The sequence below is a fragment of the Chrysochloris asiatica genome, unplaced genomic scaffold (genome assembly GCF_000296735.1).
Source record: "Chrysochloris asiatica unplaced genomic scaffold, ChrAsi1.0 scaffold00332, whole genome shotgun sequence".
Classification (NCBI taxonomy): domain Eukaryota; kingdom Metazoa; phylum Chordata; class Mammalia; order Afrosoricida; family Chrysochloridae; genus Chrysochloris; species Chrysochloris asiatica.
The window spans coordinates 2298881-2307352 of NW_006408850.1; the positions used below are offsets into that span (position 1 = coordinate 2298881).

Genomic DNA, 8472 nt, shown 5'->3' on the forward strand with positions numbered 1-8472 from the left:
TCTTTCAAGATGTTAGGGAAATTTTCTTCCAGAAGCTCTTCAACTATCTCCTCTGTGGACTTCTCTGATTCTTCCTGTTGCAGAATGCCAATAATTCTAAAGTTGTTCCTCTACATGTAATCCAGCATGAATTTTAGACTCTCTTCAGATTTTTCTATCCTTTTTTCTGCTTGCTCTTCTATCTTAGCAGTATTGAGAGCTTTGTCTTCCAGCTTGCTGATTCTGGCTTCCATCTTTTCAATTCTAATGTTTTACCTTTCAGAGTATTGTTCATTTCTGATATTTTATTATTAATCATCTGGACCTCTTTTTGCAGGTTTTGAAATTTTCCCAATGCTGTATCAATCTTGTTTGATTGCTCTTGTAGTACTTTCCTGACTTCTTCCTTGTTTTCTCCACCCCTTTATGGAACATGTGAATTTGTTTCCATATCGTTCTTCAGACAAATCCAAAACCTGCTATTCCTCTTCTGGAAAGCCGTTGTGTGTCTCCAGCACCTTTGTCTCAGTTACTCTTTTCTGATTTTGGAAATGTTTTGAGATTTTTTGTTGTGTTTCATTGGTCATTTCTAGTAATTATGTGAGTTTTTAATGCTTAAACGGATGTTTGTTGCTGTGTTATTAAGCTTACTGTGTGTCTCCTGGTGGATATGATCAGGAGATAGGCTTCCCTTTTTGCATGTAATGTTTGTTGTTGTTGTTAAGTGCCATTGAGTTGATTCTGACCCATAGCAACTCTGTATAGGGTTTCCAAGGAGCAGTTGGTGAGCTTGAACCACTGACTTCGCAGTTCAAATGACTTTGCACTCTGACGCATTAGCCCACAGCACCACACAAATGCTTAGCAGCTGTTATTGGCTCTTGTCTTAATGGTGGAATATTATGGGATATGCTTTTAGGTTGGCTATATCGCCACAATTGCTGTCTCTTCTTGGGTAACATAGGGAGAAAAAGCTCCCACCTCCAGGAAAAGTGTGTGATCAAAAGGATAAAAAATAGAAACAATATAAAAGCAAAGACACCACTTTGAAACAAAAATAAAGCTGTGGCTGACTGGCCAATCACCTTGCTACACAGGCAGTGTGTGTGCACCATAGAGGCCTCCAGAAGTGGGTGGTGGTGTGCACTTGCTCAGGCCTCTCCTCTAGTCACCACCATAGAGGTGCATAGATCGATATTGAGAAGTTAATGGGAGAAAGATTATCTACTATTTTTCTCTCTGAAGGTCAGTTAGGTAACTGCGTGTGCACAGCATAATTCTCAAGATAGTTGTGTCCTTTTATGTCGGGGTTTTACAGATTGTTTATATGGTTTGTCTGTCAGGCCCGACAGGCCTGCTTTTTTCTTGCTGGATATGCAGGGTTAAAGGGTCCTGCACAAGTTAATTTTAGGGCTGCGACCAGCAGCCACCAAAGAATTTGCCTTTGGGTCCGATAGGGCTCTATCTCTCTGTGCTGTGGGAAAACTTTGGGCTCAACACTAGACTCTTTTTTGGGGGGTGTGCACCCACCCACCTGAAGGCATCCAGGCTGGGTAAAGAAGGTGTGACAGGGAAGAGGAGGGGAAAATGTGTAGAATTCCCTCCCGCACCTCCTTTTGCAAATGTCACTGCACTGTTTTTAGTGCCAGTTCCCTGTGCTGGTCTGGCTATAGCCCCACCCTCTGAACTCTGCCCAGGCGGAGTGGCTGCAGAGGGAGTCCCGTGCCTAGTGCAATTCCTAAATCACAGTATTTTCCTTTATACTGTGATTTTTTTCACTGGTGTGTGTGGGAAACTGATGCCCTGCACCTTATGCTAGATCCAGAGCTCTGGTGCTGTTCCATGAAAGCAGCTTCTCTGGGTTTTCAGTCCCTCCCCCATGGAGCCTGTCCTACCTGACTCTGCCTCAGCTGCTGCCACAACCAGAAGTCCTCAATACATCTTAATAATATGCTTTATCAATTTCACACTGAAGAAGTTGGCTATTGTTATTGTTGTTAAATGTTATAGAGTTGGTTCTGACTCATAGTGACCCTGTATAGAATAGTGTTTACCAGGAGCTGCTGGTGAATTTTCTGACAGTGTTCAAATGTCCTTGTGGTCTATTGCAACTTTTTAATGTCATCATTACTGGCTTTAGTGTTTGGTAAGTAAATTTGAATAATAGTGCTATTAATTTGTTCTCCTTGAAGGCATATGGCTATCAGTGTATCAAAAACTCTATTGTGGTTCAAGATAGATCTTGAAATGTTCTTCTTTTAAAGGAAGAATGCTATGCCATTCCTCTTGAATTTATTGTTCCTTGGTAGTAAACCATTAGATTGTCTTAATCAGCATAGCCAATACCAGTCCATTTCAGCTCACTAACTCCTAGGATATTGGACTTTATGCATTCCATTTCATTTTTGATAACTTCCAATTTTCCTAAATTCATACTTCATATATTCCATGTTATGATTATTAATGATATTGATATTATTGTGTCTACCATATAGTGGTGTTATAGGATAAGCACTGAACCAAAAGGTCCATTTGAACAACAAGGTGGTGACTCAAACCCACGAGTTGCTACTTGGAAACCATATATAGGGTTATTGTGAATTGAAATGGACTTCTTAACACTTAACAACAATAAAGGAGCTCTGGTAGTGTAGTGGTTACGAATTGGGCTGTGAATCTTAAGGTCAGCAGTTCGAAACTACCAGATGCTCTGCAGGAGAAAGATGAGGCTTTCTGCTCCCGTAAACATTTACAGCCTTGGAAACCCTGCACAGGGTCGCTATGAGTCGGAACCGACTTGATGACACTTAACGACAACAACAACAACCATATTTTACATTACTAGTAAGGTAAAGACTTATTAAAAATGTTTACAGAAAGAAAGGTATTAATACATGGAAGACGAAGATCGTTGAGATGAAGTCATGTCTAAAGTCATATGGCTAAAGGGTCTAAATTTGAACACTAGTGTGTGAAGTGATTCCAACTTCTGAGGAGGAGACAGGACTCAAGCACACCATTGAGCATTCTCCCAGTCCTCTTTGTGACATTTTGAAGCTTAGCTACAAAATGTCAGAAAGAGTCTAATTACACAGCCATAGTATTAGACTTCCTCTCTTTTTGATGTTTGGCTTCTTTCCATATTCACAAATTTATGTAAAAGATACCTAATTGGCTTAATAATTCCTATACGTCTCTTATCCCTCACCCACCCAGGGAAAAGTTCCTCTTTCATTCCATTCAAAATATAAATATGCCCTATTGCATAGGGCTTCTGGGTGGGGAATAGAAAAGAGGGGAGTTAAAGAAAATAACAAACTATTAAGGAACCAAAAAAGGAAATTAGGAAAACTGCTTTTATTCATTGAAACAGAGAAGAAATTAGTAAATGTAGTGCTGTTTCAGAAATTGAAATATGTAACTGTCTTTCTAAGGCAAGCTATACATGTTTTAAAAAACATTTTTTCTGAATAGCTCTGTGGAAGCTAGAAAAAGCTACAAGGTACAATTATTGTTCCTGAAGCATGTTTTATACAGGATGAAGATGTTCAATAAAATATTTGTGTGCATTTCTTCACTATGTTAAGGCTGAGGAGGGATGGGGAGGCATTGTGTTTAACTGTCAGTGTTCATCTTACAAAAATGATCTCAAATGCTGTTAAGCATTCATAAAGCAGATATTAAACCTCAAGGAAGAACAATTAACTCTGTTCCATAAAGATAGGACACACTCTGACCAAACTTGGTGGTTGGTTCTAGTTAAGTCATTGCTACTTAGCCTTAGTTTCTTTCCTTTAAAATGAAGAGAATAGACAAGATGTATTCTAGAGTACCTCCCCACTATTCAGAGATACATAGAAATCCATTGAGAGTTGAATAAATAATTTCAAAATATCTGCATAAGAATTCAAATATGAAAAGTTAACTCACTATCTTCAGAAAATGGGAGCAGGGTGGCTCCAAAGATAAGCAATGGACTGTGAACCACAAGGTCATCAGTTCAATCCCACCAGTGTAGAAAGATGAAGCTTACTACTCCCACAAAGATTTACAGCCTCAGAACTCTATACAGGGTAGCTATGAGTTGGAACCAACTCTTGACAGCCCTTAACAGCAACAATCAATAAGAAAAAAATAAAAATAAAATCAGTGTTTACCATTTCACCAAAGAAGACATTCAAGAAGTCAATAAATGAAGAAAAGATTGAGATCATTAGTGTTATAGATATTAAAATAAAAATTAAAATTAAATATCATCTTACCAGCATTAATAGCAAAGTTCACAAAAACAGAGAAAACAATGCTGGTGAGTCTGTAAAATGGTGCAATTTGAAAAAGAGTGTAATACTTCCTTACATATTTGGAAATAGAAATACCATATGACTGAACAATCCTTCTACACGTTACATCTTAGAGAAAGAACAGCCACGTTGTGAATATATTACTATACACACATGTTCATCATAGCACTATTTACAATAGTAAAACAGATAAATCAACCTGAATGCCAATCAATGGAAGAATGGATAAATAAACTTTGGTACATACACAAATGGAATGCTGTTGTTGTTGTTAACTACCATGGAATTCATTTCAGCTCATAGTGACCCTGTATAGGATTTCCAAGAAGTGGTTAATGGGTTTGGACTGTCAACCTTGGGGTTAGCAACCCAGTGCTTTTCCTATAGCACCACACCAAGATGCTAATGGGATGCTATGCAATGCTAAATAGTAACAATGAATTTATAAAACACCTCTGTAAAAGTAAGAATGATGCCAGTCATCCCTCCTACAACACTCTATGCAGCTTGAGTTTGAGAATTCATTGCAATGACAACATAGAACATAAACACCATATGCACAGTTCTGGGGCTTATTAGGGAAGTTAAAGGGTTACAATTCAGGGATAGAAATATTCGTGGTATAGTTCTTCTAGTGAGAACAGCCTATACTAAGCAGTTTCTTGTAGACTGGCCTCTCCAATGAGGTCATTAGTCCTTGACCTGGTCTCTGCTCTTCTTGGGCAATGTTATTTTTTGGGCTGCTGATAACTGCCTAAAGGATACACCATTCCAACAAAAACCTCAGTCAGAAGGCAGTTGTCTTTAGCTCACGGTTTAGCAAACCTAGCTCCCTTCCTAATTAAATGTTTATAGGTACCCCACCATTGCAAGAAAGCTTCCTATCCAAAATCACTCAGCTTTACTTGCTCCATGAGCTGAGAAATCCAACACTATGTCTCATGCTCTGACTCTTGGCTCTTCTGCCATCTCTGCTGCTCTTCTGCTCTTTCTCTGGTGTCACAGCATTCTGTACCTCCGTCAAGGAGGTTCAATTCATAGTGATCTATACAATACAAAGGACACACTCTGTTCCAGGCATTTCCTCATTGTTGGTGAGGTTTAACTATTCATGCTTCTGAGATGGCTCACTTTATACCCATGTTAAGATTCCAAGTTTTACAATGAAATTAGCCCTGTTAACATTCATTCACAAATGAATCATGACTCATCAGGAAAAAAAAAACCTTTGGTGTGGGTTTTACAAAAGCTATGACTAGAGTCTTCTTGACCCAGGTACACTAAAAACATCACTACATCGCACCTAAAATCATGGATGAACCAAGAGGACATTATGGTGATTGAAATTAGACAATCACAAAAGAGCAACAACCACTGTATGTGACCACTATTATAAGAAGTCATGGGAAGGTTTCACACTAAAATAAGCATTCATGACTATCAGTATTGGGAAGAAGGGAGAGTAATTTTGCTGACTAGAGAAGGTAGACACGTGGTAACTTGGGTAAAGGAGACAACAATCTATAACAGGGAGAATGGCAAAAGAATGATGGAGGCATGAGAAGACACAGGGAGGAGTGAAAGAGTTAAAGGCAATACACAATCCTGTAATAACAGAGATCTATAAATAGATCCTTGGGTAGTCACATTTATTGAACAGTTTATATATTTGTCGCAATAAATATATAAAAATTTGAATGAGAAAAGTTGTACATGGGTATTTACATTTGCTGCAAATATATCCATGAATGTGGTGGAGAATAGAGGGGGCAAAGTTATGAAATCTTTTTAGACATTACAAACCACCTTGAATGAATAAATCTATGAGCCTGGAAGCTCAGGATCACACTTCATTTGTATGCAATGCTTAATCGGCATAATAGTCTACTAAGACAGTATTGTACATCTCTCTTTGGTGAGTAGTGACTAATTTTAAAAGCTCATGAATGGTCATCTAAGATGCAATTGTTGATCTCTTTGTGTCTGAAGGAAATAAGAGTGATGGTCCAAGGTCAGTGGGCTAATTGACCATGTGAATATCAATAGCCACAACCCTAAGACCAGAACTATATGGGACCTGGCTACTGCTACCCAACTATCCTGAAATGGGTCACATTAGAAGGTCCTGAGTAGAATGGGAGAAAATGTGGAACAAAATTCAAAATCATAAAAAAGACCATGTCTACTGGTCAGAGGCTCGTAGAAACCTAGATTTTAGCCCTTGGTCACCCTTCTGAATTTTTTTTTTTTTTTTACAATACAAATAAAAGTTTATTGTACAAAATTAAGGCCTTCATATTTCACAGCTTACTAAGACTAAATAAAGTAAGACTAGGTAATTATTTGAGTCCAAAAAAGTTTAATTTTCACACTCTCCCTGGCTCCCTACAATAAAATGATCTGACCAAAAGTTATCCAAACAGACACTATAAATAAAGCAGAGTCCTTTAAAGAAGATGATCCCAAATGTTATTTCTTGGCATAGGTGATCTTCATGGCATGGGATGGGGTGATCTTAAATCCTTATAAAACATCCCTGGCAGCTCCCGCCTGGCCATCATTTTCAAATTCAACAAAAGCAATGTCATACCTCCCAGGTACCAAGCGCACTTCCTTAAAACCAGGGAACTGCTTAAACAGCATGGATAACATCATCTCATTTGTCTCTTCCGGTAAATTATTAAGAAATAAAATATAGTTTGGAGGGTAATCAGGGACCTGAGGACTTGGCGTTGTATTTCCTTGGGTGTTAGCTGAATTTGGTGTACCCTGACCAGGCTTTTTGTTTGCAGCTATTGCTGCTTGTTCCACAGTTTTAGCTTTTTTCTTTTCTTTTTTCTTCTCTTTGTCAGCAAAAGTGCCACGCATTTTAGAAATTATATCAGAATCGGTTTTTGCATATTGGATTTGCATTGGTTTACCATAGAATGGAAATCCTTGTAATTGTCTCAAGGCATTTGTAGATGAGCCTAATTCCTTAAATATAACAAAGGCCTGTCCTCTCATCTTCATAGTCTTTAAAGCCACAATATCTACCACATGGCCAAACTGAGAAAACAGAGCATATAAGGATCTCTTCAATTCTTCTTTTTTAATTTTGTCATTCATATTGTTGATATAAATTGTATGATTAGGTCTGATATCCATGTTTTCAGTCAAGTCGTTCAAACAGCCTGTGGCTCCCTCCCGTTTGAATAAAAAACCCGGTCACCCTTCTGATTTAGAACTGAATTTACTCCTGCTGCTCAAATTTCAGACAAGTAAATGGGTATATAGGAGGGACAACAACATCAGTGAGATACACACACCATAGAATGGCCAGCCATTTTGAGATCAAAAGGGTAGTATTTAACCAATGACAAATTTCAGAAGTGTTGGAAGGAAGGAAGAACAGAAACAAGAAGCACAGAAAGGAAGTGGGATCAGTGATGCTACATTGAGGGATTGCAATCATGAAGATGAAACAAAGTGTCTGATGTGTTGAATGTAAAACTGCTGATCTGCTCTGTAAACCGTCACACAATTCACAGTAAGAAGTGAAAATGATAGAAAAAAATGTCATTGTGTATCATAATCAGATCCTAAGGTGAATGTTGTTGTTAAGTGCCTTTGAGTTAGTTCTGACTCATGGTGACACTTCATAGACTTTGTGAGACTGGAAATCACTGTGGGAGCAGAAAGTCTCATCTTTGTCTTATGGAGCAGATGTTGGGCTACAACAGCTAACTGTGTGGTTTGCAGTCCAGTGCTTATTCTCTAGATTGATCACACTCCTAAATTGAATGCAATGATCAGTTAATGTTTCCTTCTATCTAAAACAGCAATTAGTGATGACTTGATAAACTTTTATCAAGTTCACATTCTATATACTGTATACAGCACAACATCTCTAATTTGCACAATACCTTCACTAATAATAATACCTCTACTAATAATCTTATTTGCTTATGAGGAAATTTCGTGCTGCAAAAGATAACTTCTTCAGTTATTATTTATCTAGTATGTATATTTGGTCAGAGGTAAATAGAATGCAGGGATATTGATTCCAAATTCCATATTAAAAACAGTTAAGCACTCCACTAGTAATTCAGAGGTTCATTGTTTGAACCCATTCAGTTGAAAGAAATGTATGGAAATCTACTCTGAAATATCATAATCATAATGGGGTTACCATGAGTCAGAACTAACTAGA

At 37.9% G+C, this 8472-nt stretch overlaps 1 pseudogene across 1 annotated transcript; it reads right to left on the reverse strand.

The window, feature by feature from the left end:
• Window positions 1–6749: 6749 nt before the first annotated feature.
• LOC102832984 lies at window positions 6750–7427 on the reverse strand (annotated as a pseudogene). The gene has a single exon (XR_438799.1). The product of XR_438799.1 is annotated as a U2 small nuclear ribonucleoprotein B''-like (transcript).
• Between the last annotated feature and the right edge of the window lie 1045 nt (window positions 7428–8472).